The 18,693-nt window shown below is 42.3% G+C and overlaps 1 long non-coding RNA gene and 1 pseudogene across 1 annotated transcript; both read left to right on the plus strand.

Moving 5' to 3' along the window:
* Window positions 1-2,029: 2,029 nt before the first annotated feature.
* Window positions 2,030-18,693, plus strand: part of LOC106563546 (mitochondrial glutamate carrier 1-like) — a 29,753-nt pseudogene continuing 13,089 nt past the window's right edge.
* LOC106563558 (uncharacterized) lies at window positions 13,301-14,118 on the plus strand. The gene is made up of 3 exons (XR_001319275.2): window positions 13,301-13,454; window positions 13,570-13,675; window positions 13,901-14,118. It is a non-coding gene; the product is annotated as an uncharacterized lncRNA (long non-coding RNA).

Genomic DNA, 18,693 nt, shown 5'->3' on the forward strand with positions numbered 1-18,693 from the left:
TCCTCCAGCAGTCTGATCCTCTACCTCCATCCCCCTCTCCCTTTCTTCCAGCAGTCTAATCCTCTCCACCATCCCCCTCACCCTCTCCTCCAGCAGTCTGATCCTCTCCTCCATCCCCCTCACCCTCTCCTCCAGCAGTCTGATCCTCTACCTCCATCCCCCTCTCCCTTTCTTCCAGCAGTCTAATCCTCTCCACCATCCCCCTCACCCTCTCCTCCAGCAGTCTGATCCTCTCCTCCATCCCCCTCACCCTCTCCCCCAGCAGTCTAATCCTCTCCGCCATCCCCCTCTCCCTCTCCTCCAGCAGTCTGATCCTCTCCTCCATCCCCCTCACCCTCTCCTCCAGCAGTCTGATCCTCTCCCCTAGTGCTCTGTTCTTCTCCTGCTCCTGCTTTTTCTCCTGTTGAAGTTGTCTCATCACAGTCCAGAGTGCAGATATATCTCTCTCCACCTCCAGCTCTTCGGGTCTGGTTAAGGGGGTGTTGTTGTACTGGACTGTTGTCTGGGTCTGTGCTGACTGGAGTGTAATCACCTGCTGTTCCAGCTCCACCTGCTTTACCTCCAGCTGGGTAAATGTATCCTTCATTTCAATGAGGGAGTAGTACTCTGTGCTGGGAGGTTGACTTTCCGCTTGGAGTTGCTCGTCTGTGGGGTTATATAATGAAGAGGTCTGGTCTGACCCGCTCGGGGTGGGGGTATCTTTCTCAAGGGAGAGCTTCTCCTACTGAGCTAATTCTTTGATTAGGTGAAAGTCCAGCTGAAACTGTTTGGGGTTGCCCTGTACCAATACTGTTCCAGAATTATAGAGATTTATTTTAGCTGACTCAGAGTCCTCGTTGTCTAGTATCCTGAGTTTCTCAACAGAGAGGTAGTGTACTAATATAGCACTGTGCCATGCCAGGGGATGGTCTGGTTAATATAGCACTGTGCCAGCCAGGGGATGGTCTGTGTGGAAGATGAGGTTGCTGATGTTCCCATTTTTATAATAGTCAGGAAAAAGTGTCTCTTGATTTTCCATAAGGAGCTTCATTTTGTGCTCTTTTCGTGTCTTATCATTCTTTACATACACAAGGTACTGTATTTTAATTACCTCTGAACAGCAAGAGGCAGCTTCTAAGGCCTCTCCATTTGGTTGAAGTAGACTGTGCGACTCTCCTGCCATTGTTGGGCTAAAGGGCTTTGACACCTCTCAGTTGACACGTCAGTGCTAATTGAAGTTGTATCAAGCATGGCAGCCTTTATTTAGCATTCAGTCCTTATAAAGGGATGTAATGTATTTTTCTTTTTGGCTTTTGGAAATAAATATAGCTTCAGACTAAACATTACTCACTCAATTCCAGGTTGGAAGGTGTTTTCAAGTTTCTGTTGTTTTCCAGAGCATTTGCTGTATAGCTTTGGAATAATACTCTTTGGTAGCTGTAAACCTTCCAGGTGATTACGTAATTCCGTCCAAAGTCAGGTTGTAGGTTTTGAGTTTTGAGTTGGAGTGAAGGTTATGTTGTAGAGAGTTGTATCCTGTATTTGTCCCTGACAAAATATCCAAGTTTATTTAACTCTTAATCTATATATTTTTAAGAACGTGCTGAAAAATGCAGGAACTGTAAGGGGTTTCGTGACTGGCTGCAGGGAAGTCAGGCGCAGGAGAGCAGAACTGGGTAAAAACCGGAGCAGTTTAATGAGCAAATCCAACGGCACCCAGAACAACAAAATATTGGTACAAAATAACCCATTGCGAACCAGCCAGAGTGCACAAACACTTACAACACACAATTTCACATACAGACATGGGGGGAACAGAGGGTTATATACACGACAAGTAATGAGGAAATGAAAACCAGGTGTGTGGGAAAACAAGACAAAACAAATGGAAAATGAAAGGTGCATCGGCGATGGCTAGAAGACCGTTGGTGTCGACCGCAGAAAGATGCCCGAACAAGGAGAGGCACCGATTTCGGCGGAAGTCGTGACAGGAGCTCATCTGCTCATGACCTCTCCTCTCTGTCTTTTCCTTTTCCTTTTCTCTCTCCCTCTCCCTCTCAGTTTGCCTGCCAAATTGATCAATGGGGGAATTGATTGGTGTGACTGATTGGTGTGACATGTGTATTTCCTATTGACCTAGCCAATACCCATCTCCAGAACCAGCAAAATGGTTACCGTCTCTACACCAGCATGTATGTACAATGCTGGTCAACACACACTTTTAACCAGTCTCATTTAGAAATTCTAAAACAAACTTGTAGTTTGCTTGTAGCATCTGCTTACCTCTGCTTGATTCTCTGAGGTCTTTGCACAGTAATCCTTAATGTTCACTACACAGGTCAGATTGCCTTATCAAGACCATTCGATCCGAGGGATACTTTGGCATGTACAAAGGTAGGACAAAATTGTGTGTTTGTGTGTATGTGTGTGTGTGTGTGTGCGTGTGTTCATGCGTGCGTGTGTGCACACAGGTTTGAGCATGTTCTTTGTTTATGACTCTGTGAATCTCTATTTCTTTGGCCATTAGGTGCTGCTGTGAACCTGACTCTGGTCACTCCAGAGAAAGCCGTCAAACTAGCTGCCAATGACTTCTTTAGACAGCACCTGTCCAAGGATGGGTGTGTAGTGCTCAGAGGCCACTTTCAAATACCTGCCTGTCAAATACAGTCATACACCAGTCGTAACTGACTGGTTCACCAACCTCTTGCCCACTCTGATCTCTTTGAATAGATGTACTTGAAAGATGTAGTGTATACTATATCAGCTTTAACTAACTTCTTGTTTGGATTTGATATACATATCACAAATAGGATTCTAATAATATCTTCACTATGTGCTGGGGTCTACTGGTAATACATTAGAGGTATAAATATTTTGTAAACATACAGCATGGATGATAGGACCGATCCCCTAGGCCCTGCAGCATTATCCGCATGACATACCTGGGCTATCTTTAGCGTCCCTCAACATTTCCATGGGGACCAAAAACATGGCTGATAAATTATTGAGTGACCTGCGCTAGTGAACTGGTGAATTATTAACATGTTTCTAAGACTGTGTGAGTGCGTGTGTGTGTGTGTACATGTGTGTGTGCGCATGTATGTTTCTTTATGTGTATCACTAATGGTATGTTTATTGATTTATGCGTGTTTATGGTCATGTCCTTTGTGTATAGAAACAGGCAGTTTTAAGTTGTATGCATTTTGTTTAATGTATGTAAAACACTTGAGATAGCACCAGACCATCCAGAGAAATTAGCAAAGTCATTGAACTAAAATAATTATGACATTTGTTTTCTCTCTCTGTCAGAAGCTCACCCTGCTGAGGGAGATGCTAGTGGGTTGTGGTGCTGGTACATGTCAGGTAAACTCAGCCTCAGACAGCTTTCTACTACCATCTTGTGGCTCAACAGTAATTATGCACACTAGTTGTGTGTCTGCCTGGGTGTTTGAACTCTTTTGAAACAGTCACACTGTCTCTCCATCTCTCTGTCTCTCCATCTCTCTGTCTCTCCATCTCTTTGTCTCTCCATCTCTCTGTCTCTCCATCTCTCTGTCTCTCCATCTCTTTGTCTCTCCATCTCTCTGTCTCTCCATCTCTCTCTCTCCATCTCTCTGTCTCTCCATCTCTCTGTCTCTCCATCTCTTTGTCTCTCCATCTCTCTGTCTCTCCATCTCTCTGTCTCTCAATCTCTCTGTCTTTCCATCTCTTTGTCTCTCCATCTCTTTGTCTCTCCATCTCTCCATCTCTTGGTGCAGATCATCATCACTACTCCCATGGAGATGCTAAAGATCCAGTTACAGGATGCAGGGTGGATAGGTGAGAGATGGGTAGAAGAAGGAGAGAGGAGGTTGTATGTTCCCCTGTTCCCAGTCAATGTTTCATGACTAACCAATATCTTGTCAGCCAAACAAACACAAACAGATCACAGAGATCTGATCAGTTAGAACCAGTAACAACCAGCATTGTTATTGTATCAATGTAAAATTGTTATTTTATTGCTTGACCACATTTGTGACTCTTCTTTGTGTTCCTGTGATTCCCCAAATGTATTTTTGTTTGCCAACTTTTCCTGAGGCATTCCTGCTTCTCTGTCCCTGGTTGATGATGTCACACTGATGATACTGATGATGTTGTGTGTGTTATGACACATGTACAGGCTCAGAGGAAGCTGATGTCCAAGGCTGCAGGTGGGGCCCCTGGGGGTCCAGTGGAGTTGAGGTCCCATACAGCAATGCAGCTCACCCGGGAGATGGTAAGGACATCTCCATACAGCAATGCAGCTTACCTGTGGATGGTAAGGACAGTCGTGTGTGTTTATACAGGTATGAGTGTGTATACAGTTGTAAGGTTTTTCCGTGCATCGGCAAGACTTAACAGCTGCCTCCGTTAAGACAAGGAGTGGAGGTCTGTGTCTATTTGTCAATAACAGCTGGTGAGCAAAATCAAAAATGAATGTAGTCTCGAGGTCTTGCTCACCTAGAATATCTCATGATAAGCTCTGTAGACCACGCTATTTACCAAGAGAGTTTTCATCTATATTTTTCGTAGCTGTCTATTTACCACCACAAACCAATGCTGGCACTAAGACCACCCTCAACGTGCTGTATAAAGCCATAAGCAAACAAGAAAATGCTCATCCAGAGGTGGATCTCCTAGTGGCTGAGGACTTTAATGCAGAGAAACTTAAATCCGTTTTACCTGTTACATGTGCAAAAAGAGGGGACAAAACTACCTTTACTCCAAACACAAAGACGCGTACAAAGCTCTCCCCCGCCCTCCATTTGGCAAATCTGACCATAATTCTATCCTCCTGATTCCTAGCAAAAACTAAAGCAGGAAGTGCCAGTGACTTGCTCAATACGGAGGTGGTCCGATGACGCAGATGTGAAGCTACAGGACTGTTTTGTTATCACAGACTGGAATATGTTCCGGGACTCATCCAATTTCATTGAGGAGTATACCACATCAGTCACCGGCTTCATCAATAAGTGCATCAATGACGTTGTCCCCACAGTGACCGTACGTATATACCCCAACCAGAAGCCATGAATTGTAGGCAACATCCGCACTGAGCTAAAGGGTAGAGCTGCCACTTTCAAGGAGTGGGACTCTAACCCAGACGCTTATAAGAAATCCTGCTATGCCCTCAGGTGAACCATCAAACAGGCAAAGTGTAAATACAGGACTAAGATTGAATCCTTCTACACCGGCTCCAAAGGTCGTCGGATGAGGCAAGGCTTGTATACTATTACAGACTACAAAGGGAAGCCCAGCCGCGAGCTGCCCAGTGACACAAGCCTACCAGACAAACTAAATTACTTCTATACGCGCTTCGAGGCAAGCAACATTGAAACATAGATGAGAGCACCAGCTGTTCCAGACGACTGTGTGATCACCCTCGCCGCAGTCGATGTGAGTAAGACCTTTTAAAAAAAATGTTAACCCCCTTTTTCGATCTTGTCTCATCGCTGCAACTCCCAGTGGGCTCAGGAGGCGAAGGTTGAGTCCTGCATCCTCCGAAACATGATTCACCAAACCGTGCTTCTTAACACCTGCTCGCTTAACCCAGATGCCATCCACACCAATGCGTTGGAGGAAACACCACCAACTGTGAGCCTCCCTATGGGACTCCCGATCACAGCCAGTTCTGATACAGCCCAAGATTGAACCCGGGTCTGTAGTGACGACTCTAGCACTGCCTTAGACCACTGTGCCACTTGGCAGGCCCATGAGTATGACCTTTAAAACAGGTCAACATTCACAAGGCTGCAGGGACAGACGGATTACCAGGATGTCTACTCCGAGTATGTGCTGACCAACTGGCAAGTGTCTTCACTGACATTTTCAACCTGTCCCTGGCTGAGTCTATAATACCTACATGTTTCAAGCAGACCACCATAGTCCCTGTGCCCAAGAACACCAAGGTAACCTGCCTAAATGACTACCGACCCGTAGCACTCACATCTGTAGCCATGAAGTGCTTTGAAAGGCTGGTCATGGCTCACATCAACACCATCAGCCCAGAAACCCTAGACCCACTACAATTTGCAAACCGCCCCAACATATCGCTACTGCACTCAACACTGCCCTTTCCATCCTGGACAAAATGAACAATTCCGTGAGAATGCTGTTCATTGACTACAGCTCAGCGTTCAACACCATCGTGCCCTCAAAGCTCATCACTAAGTTAAGGACACTTGGACTAAACACCTCCCTCTGCAACTGGATCCGGGACATCCTCACCGGCCGCCCCCAGGTGGTAAGGGTGGGCAACAACACATCTGCCACGCTGATCCTTAACACAGGGGCCCCTTAGGGGTGCGTGCTTAGTCCCCTCCTATACTCCCTGCTCACAAATGACTGCGTGGCCAAGCACGACTCCAACATCATCATTAAGTTTGCAGAAGACACAACGGTGGTAGGCCTGATCACCGACAACGATGAGACAGCCTATAGGGAGGAGGTCAGAGACCTGGAAGTGTGGTGCCAGGACAACAACCTTTCCCTCAATGTGATCAAGACAAAGGAGATGATCAAGATAAGGAGGGCCAAGCACGTCCCCATTCTCATTGACGGGGCTGTAGTGGAGCAGGTTGAGAACTTCAAGTTCCAGGGTGTCCACCTCACCAACACACTATCATGGTCCAAACACACCAAGACAGTTGTGAAGAGGGCACGACAATGCCTATTCCCCCAAAGATTTTGCATGGGTCCTCAGATCCTAAAAAAAGTTCTACAGCTGCACCATCGAGAGCATCCTGACTGGTTACATCACCGCCTGGTATGGCAACTGCTCGGCCTCCGAGGGGCTACAGAGGGTAGTGCGTACGGCCCAGTACATCACTGGGGCCAAGCTTCCTGCCAACCAGGACCTAGAGAAAGGCTCCACATTTTTTTTCTTAATTTAACTATTATTTTTATTAAAACTGCGTTGTTGGTTAAGGGCTTGTAAGTAACCATTTCACGGTAAGGTCTGCTACACCTGTTGTATTCGATGCATGTGACAAACAATATTTGACACAGGAAAGTCAGGAGGACACCTACAGTGGAGTGACAGACTGCATCAGGTAACCTCTCCTTCTCACTCTAACTCTTCCACTGCTTCCCTCCTGGTTTTGACAGGCATTTTCTGATCGATTATATCCATATTATCTGATGATAGAACATTACAACCTCTACTGGTACTATGAAATAAATGGAGAAGGCATTTTAGGCTAGAATATACAGTGCCAGTCAAAGGTTTGGACACACCTACTCATTCAAGGGTTTTTCTTTATTTTTAATGAAGACTGTAAATTGATTAAAATAGCACACTGATTTTTATGAGATGGAATAATTAAACAAACTATTGCAAATTCAGCTGATCACACTGCAATAATATGAATGCATGTGCAGAGCTCCAGTGATTCAATGCTCTTAAACTTCAACACCTGAGTAGCTCTGAAAGGATTTGATACTGTGTATCACTGAGTACACCAAACATTAGGAACACCTTCCTAATATTGAGTTACTCTGTGTATATTCCAATATATTAAAGAGTTTCATTCCAAAATGCTTTATACTGTCACAACTTCTGCCGAAGTCGATGCCTCTCCTTGTTCGGGCGGTGTTCAGCGGTCGGCGTCGCTGGTCTTCTAGCCATCACCGATCCATTTTTCATTTTCCATTTGTTTTGTCTCGTTTTCCCACACACCTGGTTCTCATTTCCCTCATTATGTGTTGTGTATTTAACCCTCTGTTTTCCCCATGTCTTTGTGTGGTATTGTTTATCTGTTTTCATGTATGCGCACGTTAGGCTGGTTGCGCTGGGTTATGTTCAAACCGTATTTGTATTTCGTGTTCGTTTGTGCCATGTGCTTTTGGTTCGCCAAATAAAAGGCTCCGTTTTGCTACCAAATATCTGCTCTCCTGCGCCTGACTTCCTTCAGCCCTTCACGCATACCTTGACTCCGAGTCCCGTGTAGCTCAGTTGGTAGAGCATGGTGTTTGCAACGCCAGGGTTGTGGGTTAGTTTCCCACGGGGGACCAGTACGGAGAAAAAAATGTATGAAATGTATGCATTCACTACTGTAAGTCGCTCTGCATAAGAGCGTCTGCTAAATGACTAAAATGTCAAATGTTGACATATACACCAACTTTTCAAGTTTTCATTAAAAATGAGTGCTTATGGATACCTTTGAGTAAAATGTTACTGTTATCAGGTTTCCATTCAACCTTTTTATGCACATGAAGTACATGTCGGATAGAAAATGTTACGACCGTCCTGATGGAAACACAAGATTTGTCGTAAACTTTCCAAATGTTGACATTACTAAATACAATAGACAAGGTGGGATCCTTTTGTCTGTAAAATGTATTATGCAAGAGATGGTGGTGGAAAGGCTTTTACGTGCAAATATTGATTTAATAACCATATCGAAGCATATCGAGATGACGTGTGGTACTCCGACTTTGGAAAGCATACAGTTTATTGGCCTTCAGATGAAATAAACTATGATGAACTTCACAGCATGGTGAAAGTGCAAAGTGATGAGCTTGATGCTCCTTTCCAAAAATATGAAGGGTCTTATTTTTTGGATTGGTAAGTTAGTCTAGTGGCCAGCTATCTAAACGTGTAATATTCATGGTCGAATTACCGACTGGGGGACCCCCATTGATTTTGTTAGTCATTCTCACTCAGATATCTTACTAAAAACGGCTAACATTTCTCTCCACCCTATGTCAACATGTGTAGAAATGTTGCTTAGGGCCCCCAAAAAGGCTGGGGCCGGCTCTGGCTGCATTTCTGGGTATGGATGTGGGTACTCAGACCCGCGAGCCACTGCAGCCTCCCTTGATAAATTCATGATTTTTTGTGGCCCCCACAATAATTTAAGTTGCCCATCCCTGATGTAGGCTATACCCGCACTGTATCTACGAGCTGAGTGCATGTGCCAATACCAGAGTGGGCACATTCGCTATATTAACTCAATATTTGATGTAACAAAACCATCAGTAAAAATGTGATGGAAACCAATTTAACATTTAAGTCTCTGACTTGTGGTCAGACTCGCTCGTGTGGAACCACCTATACTTGCGCCTTTTTTCAGTGCTAATTTGAATGTCATTGAGAAAACAGAAGTGTCCATTTTTTTTTCTCAAACATCCTTTCTGAATTTAAAAGTTATCCTCGAAGTAATCATCTAGTTTTTCAAAAGTATCTGTAATCTGATTACAATATTTTTGCTGCTAACGAAATGGATTACAGTTACTGTTTTTTGTAATCCTTTACTCCCCAACACTGTCCTTCGTGTACAGGGGGGTCTATGACATCACCCTATCTAGGGTTCTATATCTATGATCCCCAATGTGTCATTTGTACAGTTCTTAAATATATATGTGACATTTGACTGTAAAACTTGGCAGTGCTACTGCTTTCTCTGTGAGTGAGGGTGGATATATGGCATTTTGCAACAGAATATGATAGTCTCTTTGCAATGAAACTATCTAATGATAGACTTCAAACAAATACATGACTGTCATTTAATAACCATGCCCTGATGGGCAAAAACACACACATCTCTGTCTTTATTTCATCATGTCAACTGTCTATTTGGGGCTACGGTTTGTTTTGGGCAGGACAATGGTAACTCTGTCAAAAACAGGATGTGATGCTGAGGAAATTCCGAAGTTTCATTTCCAGTCAGAACTGTTTCTATTAGTCAGGAAAGGAGAACTGGCATCTCAGCTGGCTTCCACTACCAACAAAACATTACTGTGCTGCAAGTTTATAATGTTAAACTAAAACTGAAACTGAAACTAAAACAAATATTAATCATTAAAAAAATGTATGCTCATACACATGACATGCACATACATTTATACTGACTCTACACACACTCATCATGAAACACTGCTACTACTCTATTCATCATATATCCTGATGCCTAGTCACCTTACCCTTATACATATCTACCTCAATCACTCCAGTATCTCTGCACATTATAAATATGGTATTGGAGCTGACCCTGTACATAGCATGCTTACTTACTTTATCATGTTCTTTTTATTTCCATATCTCGCAGGTTTTTGTTCTCCCTTGATTAATGCATTGTTGGGGTTAGAGCTCACAAGAAAGGTATTTCACAGTTAAGATCAAATTCTTATTTACAATGACAGCCTACCCCAGCCAAACCCAGATAACGCTGGGCCTATGGTGCACTGCCCTATGGGACTCCCAATCACAGACGAATGTGATGCAGCCTGGATTCAAACCAGGGACTGCAGTGACGCCTCTAGCACTGAGATGCAGTGCCTTAGACCGCTGCGCCATTCGGGAGCCAAAACTGTACTTGTGCATGTGACATTAAAACTTGAAACTGAAACTTGAAATAAAGTAATTAACAGACCTATTTGAAAAACTAAAAATATACTGAAACTATTATCTTTTACTAAAATATAATAAAAAACATCATCAAATCAAATTTTATTGGTCACATACATATATTTAGCAGATGTTATTGTGGGTGTAGCAAAATGCTTGTGTTCCTAGCTCCAACAGTGCAGTAGTATCTAACAACTCACGACAATACACACAAATCTAAAAGTAAAAGAATGGATTTAAGAAATATATAAATATTAGGACGAGCAATGTCAGAGTGGCATTGACTAAAATACAGTAGAATAGAATAGAGTATATACATATGAAATGAGTAAAGCAGTATGTAAACATTATTAAAGGGTCTAGTGATTCCATGTCTATGTATGTAGGGCAGCAGCCTCTAAGGTGCAGGGTTGAGTAGTCGGGTGGTAGCCGGCTAGTGATGGCTATTTAACAGTCTGATGGCCTTAAGCTGTTTTTCACTCTCTCGGTCCCAGCTTTGATGCACCTGTACTGACCTCGCCTTCTGGATGATAATGGGTTGAATAGGCCGTGACTCGGGTGGTTGATGTCCTTGATGATTTTGGGGGTGATATGTCCACATGAATTATGTTCAGTTTTTGTATTTTTTTCAGAGGAAGGCCCTGAAAATTGTCAAAGACTCCAGCCACCCTAGTCATAGACTGTTCTCTCTGCTACCACACGGCAAGCGGTACCGGAGCGCCAAGTCTAGGTCCAAGAGGCTTCTAAACAGCTTCTACCACCAAGCCATAAGACTCCTGAACATCCAGTCAAATGACTACCCAGACTATTCACATTGCCCCCCCCTCTCCTCACCACTGTCATTCTCTGTTGTCATCTATGCATAGTCACTTTAATTAACTCTACCTACATGTACATACTACTTTAACTAACCGGTGCCCCCGCACATTGACTCTGTACCGGCACCCCCCTGTATATATTGTTATTTTTTACTGCTCCTCTTTAATTACTTGTTACTTTTATCGCTTATTCTTATCGGCGCACGTGACTAATACAATTTGATTTGATTTGTTTCTAGGCTGTCATTGTAAATAAGAATTTGTTCTTAACTGACTTGCCTAGTTTAAAAAAAAGGGGATGTGGAATGACTCCAATGTAAAATTGGAGTCATGAGAAGGGCTGACCCATCACCTTATATATTACTGCCCCACAGTTATGACATCCCAAAAAACACACAAAAAACTCTACAACCCATATTTCTTCTAGCCTCCCACAAATGCTTTATGTTCTTAACACTAAAACTGAAACAAAATAATATAAAAATGAAATATAAATATTTTTATACAACTTAAACTAAATAAAGTTATGTAAAAAATATAAAAATATAATTCATTTGTAAAAGTTTCTAAAACCCAAATTCCATGTTGACATTATGGGGTATTGTGTGTAGGCCAGTGACATAACATCTTAATTGAAACATTTTACATTCAGTCTGTAACAAAAAAAAATGTCAAAAAAGTCAATGGATGTGAATACTTTCTGAAGGTACTGCACATGTCGACAGCAGAGGGAGCACGCCCCATCCACATCGACGGGGCCGCAGTGGAGAAGGTGAAAAGCTTCAAGTTCCCCTGTGCAACAGCGCCTCTTCAATCTCAGGAGGCTGAAGAAATCCAGCTTGGCCCCTAAGATCCTCACAAACTTTTACAGATGCACCATTGAGAGCATCCTGTCGGGCTGTATCACTGCCTGGTTCGGCAACTGCACCGCCCACAACCGCAGGGCTCTCCAGAGAGTGGTGTCAAAGACATCAACCACCCAAGTCACTGCCTGTTCACCTTGCTATCATCCAGAAGGCAAGGTCAGTACAGGTGCATCAAAGCTGGGACCAAGAGTCTGAAAAACAGCTTCTATCTCAAGGCCATCAGACTGTTTAATAGCCATCCTTTGCCGGCCTCCACCCAGTACCCTGCTCTGAACTTAGTCATTGTCACTAGCTACCACCTGGTTACTCAACCCTACACCTTAGAGGCTGCTAACCTATGTACATAGACATGGAATCACTGGTCACTTTAATAACGTTTACATACTGTTTTACTCATTTCATATGTACAGTATATACTATATTCTAGTCAATGCCATCCCATTCAACTATTGCTGTATATATACTATTCTATCCTATGTATTCTATAGATATACTAAATATTCTATCCACATACATCCATAATGTCTATACATCCCATCCCATCACATACATATATATTTATACTTCGGACTCCGACATTGCTTGTCGTACTATTTATATATTTCTTAATTCCATTCTTTTACATTTAGATCTGTGTGTATTGCTGTAAATTGTTAGATATTACTGCACTGCTGGACCTAAGAACACAAGCATTTTGCTACACCCACAATAACGTCTGCTAAATACGTGTATGTGACCAATAAAATTTGGTTTGATTTGTAAACAAGAGTAATAGTGACCAGTAGCAGGATAAATAGATACTTAATGGTAATGGAAATCAATAATCAATGAACAGCAACATAGGTGTGAGGGGGAGCAGTAATTGTGTAAGCCGTAAGATAAAGGTGCAATCTATACGATGTGGACATGTAAAGTGCTTTTCATGTCTATGTCCACTAAATACCTGTATTCTACCCTACTATAGTAGTCTATAATGAATCATATCATAAGGAATCATTCTCTCATATTAGGTGAGAGGCAAACTTTTGGAACCTCATCCATCATGACAATTACGACATTAAAAGCAGAAAAACAAACTGCATTGCCTCCATTAGTCTTATTAATGCTGACACATCACATTTTGATGTCTTGGTTTTAAAGCAATAGGCCGAGTTACACAGTTGAGGAGTATCCTCCTTATTGCCAAAGGTTTCAGAGCAGGTACTCTAATCTTATAATGACCTGGAAATTCCTCATATTGTGTACAGACAGACACTTCTGATCGTAATAGCTTGGGAGGACGAAGTTAGGGAATTCCAGCTTTTGGAAAACTAAACTCCTCCTTGGTCTGAGTGGAATATAAGAACAAGCTGCAGACCACAAACCAACACAAAACACAAGGGAGTTCAAACTGCCTGACTGACTAACTAACTAAGGAGCTGAAAGGTAAGAGATAACTCTGTTATATGAGGCAGTCACAGTTTAAGTTGAATAAATGATCTGTAAATATGTCAGCAATTCATATAGTAGCCTACGTTCTCTCTCTCCATGTTTCTTTCAGTCTGTCACATCTGCAAGTATGAAGCTGCTTCTAGCTGGACTTGTTCTGACCCTCATTGTAGGAGCTCAAGCTCAGTGGTACCGCTTCCCTGGTGAAGCTGCTCGAGGTCCGTTTATACACTTTAATCATTGTTTCTTCATTGTTGACATAAATAGATACATAAATCAAGAGTAACACATCATTCAAGAGTAACAAATCATTCAAGAGCAACAATGTACTGTATTTGAGGACTCCTTTAAAGTCATTGTTATTTCTGAGGCTAGTGGTTTGAAATGTTGTAAAGTTCCTTGGAAGTGTCAAACTCAACATCCGTGTCCTCCTGACCCTGCAGGTGCTAGAGACATGTGGCGTGCATACGACGACATGAAGGACGCCAACTGGAATTAACAACAAATATATTGCACTTAATTACTGCTTTTGGTAAAAATGTCATATTCTCAATAATTATTTTGCCCAAATGTTCTGCTAATAGACAGGTACATGGTACTGAAAATTTGTATGCAATCTATTTCAAAAGTGTTGCAAAAATAAAGTGATTACGCAGCTAAAGACCAAATGTCTTTCTGTATTCAGCATAATACGACTGGGAAGGTTGGAACGAAGTGTTCAAATCCTGAAATGTACACTCAAATGATCGGGGGTTGACATTTTCTCAGCTTTCAACTGGCAACGGGTCAGCCCTTTACAACTAGTAACTGGGACATTTGGACAGTGGGTCAGCCATACATAGTACATGTTTTTCATAGGATAGACATAGAAGAAGCTGAGAAAAACATAGGAGACATAGAAGAAGCTGAGAGTATTGCAGGTGACGCAGTGATGTGAACTTTGAGGGTGCAACAACAATTCTAAGCCAATAGAAGTTGTGCATTTATTTGCCTGTGCTCATCCCTAAGCCCCCTCCCTCTCGCCAACACAACACACACCGTGTCCTCCCCTTCTCACTTACAACCAATAGATGCTGGTTTAATTGACCACTGATCCACCAGGCCAATTTGTTGAGTGTAACGATATAGCAGGGAATCCTGTTATTAGCAGGGCAGGGGAAGTAAGGAGGCCTGCAGGTACCATATAGGCTTGAACAGCTGGTCCAGGAGGATGGTAGGTCAGTTCATTACAAATTGCAATTATAATATTGGTATCTGCCACGTCCATTTCAGTATATTTGTTAATCATTGAGGGTCACTGATGAAATCTTTGTGAAAATAGAGACATGCTCTGGAACAAAACTGGTGCCAGGCTATCCTTGTTGTGACATCACAAGAGAAACATGGGGAGAGAGGGCAAAGGGGAGAGGATGGATGCCCCTGCTGTTAATGGAACATGACAGTTTGAATGAGGATTCAATTCAACATACTATGCAACTCTATTAAGACAGGAGGATAGATGAGTAGGTTACGTATAATTTAACACAGATAGATAATATGCATAAAATTAGTATACCGTTAGGCTTTTGAACATAACCAGTCATTATTACAGAATGCAGAATTACAGGCATACTGTAAAATATGCACAGACATATAATGTATTGATCAGCCTGACCACACCTCCACACAAGCAACCAATGAGAGTATGGTCCAAAGTACTGTACCACCTTCTTTGGAACCGACTTTGAACAGACTGAGTGAGAGAGAGAGAGAGAGAGAGAGAGAGAGAAAGAGAAAGAGAAAGAGAGAGAGAGAGAGAGAGAGAGAGAGAGAGAGAGAGAGAGAGAGAAAGAGATGAGCTAAGAAATTGTAACACAGAGGAATTGTAACTCAGGTATATTGCTTTCCTAGGTTTTCTGTTTTTGTCACTCTTAATTTGAAAATATGAACTTTAGGGCTCAAAGTGATGTCAACAGCAATAGATATTGCAATATCAATACCATAGATTTCGCTATATCATGATAAACTTCACCTGAGATGTGTAATGGGTAGCAACAGGGTTCAGCTTCACCAAGTAGAAATAAGTAGCCTCAGCAGCTGCACTCAGCATCTATGTGATGAGCCCTGAAATGCAGCTTGGAAAACATAAGCATCATGTCTTGATCCCCCAATCTGTGTATACATTTATGTGGAAGGTTCACCGGGTAAGCAATGATGTGTAGTTAATGGGTGAACTATGTTAAGTCAGGTTTACCTGACAATCATAACATTCAAATCTGAACGTGCATGGCAGATATGTGGTGGAATGGGTATAGTGTTATGTGGATGTATTTATTCATGATGTATTAACAAACTAGATGTGGTAATTCTCTCCAATACCACATGTAATCCATTCCTGGCAATGAAAAATACATGAGCTCATACTGTACATATAAATGAAAGCAGACATTGAGAGAGACCTCTCCTGTGGCTTCTCTTAGGTACTATTCTATGACCAAGGTTTTTGCACAGCACAGCACAGCACAGCACAGAAGATCCTTTTATAAAGACAACAAATTGAAATATTTGGTCAAAGGTATATTATTACAAACCTGCAAAGAGAGAAGGAGTGCTGTGAGCTGACAGACTAGACCTCAAACAGATTTACACCCATATTTCTAATCACAGTATTGGATGTCCCATCTCCCTCTCTCTTTCTCTGCTTTCTCTTAATCCATTAAAATACAATGCACACACACACACACAAATCAGGAGAGATTTGGGAGGAGTAGGAGTAGAGGAAATAGAAAGAGTGGGGGTTAGAATAAGCGTTGATTGAGGTTGTGCCATGGCGGAGATCGTTGTGGGCTATACTCGGCCTTGTCTTAGGACGGTAAGTTGGTGGTTGGAGACATCCCTCTAGTGGTGTGGGGGCTGTGCTTTGGCAAAGTGGGTGGGGTTATATCCTGCCTGTTTGGCCCTGTCCGGGGGTATCATCGGATGGGGCCACAGTGTCTTCTGATCCCTCCTGTCTCAGCCTCCAGTATTTATGCTGCAGTAGTTTATGTGTCGGGGGGCTAGGGTCAGTCTGTTACATCTGGAGTATTTCTCTTGTCTTATCCGGTGTCCTGTGTGTATTTAAATATGCTCTCTCTAATTCTCTCTTTCTCTCTTTCTGTCTTTCTCTCGGAGGACCTGAGCCCTAGGACCATGCCTCAGGACTACCTGGTATGATGACTCCTTGCTGTCCCCAGTCCACCTGGCCGTGCTGCTGCTCCAGTTTCAACTGTTCTGCCTGCGGCTATGGAACCCTGACCTGTTCACCGGACGTGCTTGTTGCACCCTCGACAACTACTATGATTATTATTATTTGACCATGCTGGTCATTTATGAACATTTTAACATTTTAACATTTTGACCATGTTCTGTTATAATATCCACCCTGCACAGCCAGAAGAGGACTGGCCACCCCTCATAGCCTGGTTCCTCTCTAGGTTTCTTCCTAGGTTTTTGGCCTTTCTAGGGAGTTTTTCCTAGGGAGTTTTTCCTAGCCACCGTGCTTCTTTCACATGCTTTGCTTGCTGTTTGGGGTTTTAGGCTGGGTTTCTGTACAGCACTTTGAGAATATCAGCTGATGTACGAAGGGCTATATAAAAATAAATTTGATTTGATTTGATTTGATTTGGAGGGTAAGGATTGATGTGATTGGTCTAGAAGGAGGGTGGCTGTACAATCAGCTTCTTCTGAACGCATGGCTCAATGAATGAACACTCTTCATTTCAGGTAGCCTGCCAACATAACATTGAGGTAAATACTATTATGCCCAGGCATAAGCCAAGTACTTTCTATGCACAGATGTTTCTCAAAGCTTTAACTGAGTGTCAGATTACTGTTCTGATATGGATTTGTACTCTGTTCTTTTCCAGTTCTCCTCCACAGCTGGCCAATTACTTGACTGAGTTACTAACTGACTGAAACTGACTGTTGAACATTGGCTGGTTGACCGAGGTATTCTCCATCTATCTTCCACTAATCCATTGTTTTCCTTAAACACGGAGGTGCAGATCACATTTACAGATACAGAGACAGAGAAACTGCCAGAGTAACTGTCTCAGATAGATGGCCGACAAGCAGATCAGGTAAGTGCGGATAAGGATATTGATGGAAACAGAGGATTTTGAGAGGATTTTATCAAATGTTTTAATTGATGTTCTAGGTTGAATCTTGAACTAATCCCTCCACCATTATCCCTCTCTCTCATTCTTGTTTTTCTCTTTTGTTATTGATTGGTCATTGTCACCTTTTTGATACCTTCTCACCCTTCTCTCTTTCAATTCAATTCAATTCAATTCAATTGGCTTTATTGGCATGGGAAACACATGTTAACATTGCCAAAGCAAGTGAAGTAGATAATATACCAAAGTGAAATAAACAACAAAAATGAACAGTAAACATTACATTCACAGAAGTTACAAAATAATAATTCCATTACAAATGTCATATTATGTATATATACGGTGTTGTAATGATATGCAAATGGTTAAATTACAAAAGGGAAAATAAATAAACATAAATATGGGTTGTATTTACAATGGTGTTTGTTCTTCACTGGTTGCCCTTTTCTTGTGGCAACAGGTCACAAATCTTGCTGCTGTGATGACACACTGTGATATTTCACCCAGTAGATATGGGAGTTTATCAAAATCAGGTTTGTTTTCGAATTCATTGTGGATCTGTGTAATCTGAGAGAAATATGTGTCTCTAATATGGTCATACATTTGGCAGGAGGTTAGGAAGTGCAGCTCAGTTTCCACATCATTTTGTTGGCGGTGTGTACATAGCCTTTCTTCTCTTGAGAGCCAGGTCTTTCTCAATAGCAAGGCTATGCTCACTGAGTCTGTACATAGTCAAAGCTTTCCCTAAGTTTGGGTCAGTTCAGGGGTCAGGTATTCTGCCACTGTGTACTCTCTGTTTAGGGCCAAATAGCATTCTAGTTTGCTCTGTTTTCTTGTTAATTCTTTCCAATGTGTCAAGTAATTATCTTTTTGTTTTCTCATGATTTGGTTGGGTCTAATTGTGTTGCATTCCGGGGGCTCTGTGGGGTCTGTTTGTGTTTGTGAACAGAGCCCCAGGACCAGCTTGCTTAGGTTCATCTCTCTGTAGGTGATGGATTTGTTATGGAAGGTTTGGGAATCGCTTCTTTTAAGGTGGTTGTAGAATTGAACGGCTCTTTTCTGGATTTGGATAATTAGTGGGTATCGGCCTAATTCTGCTCTGC

This window comes from Salmo salar, chromosome ssa11, assembly GCF_905237065.1.
Source record: "Salmo salar chromosome ssa11, Ssal_v3.1, whole genome shotgun sequence".
Lineage (NCBI taxonomy): Eukaryota > Metazoa > Chordata > Actinopteri > Salmoniformes > Salmonidae > Salmo > Salmo salar.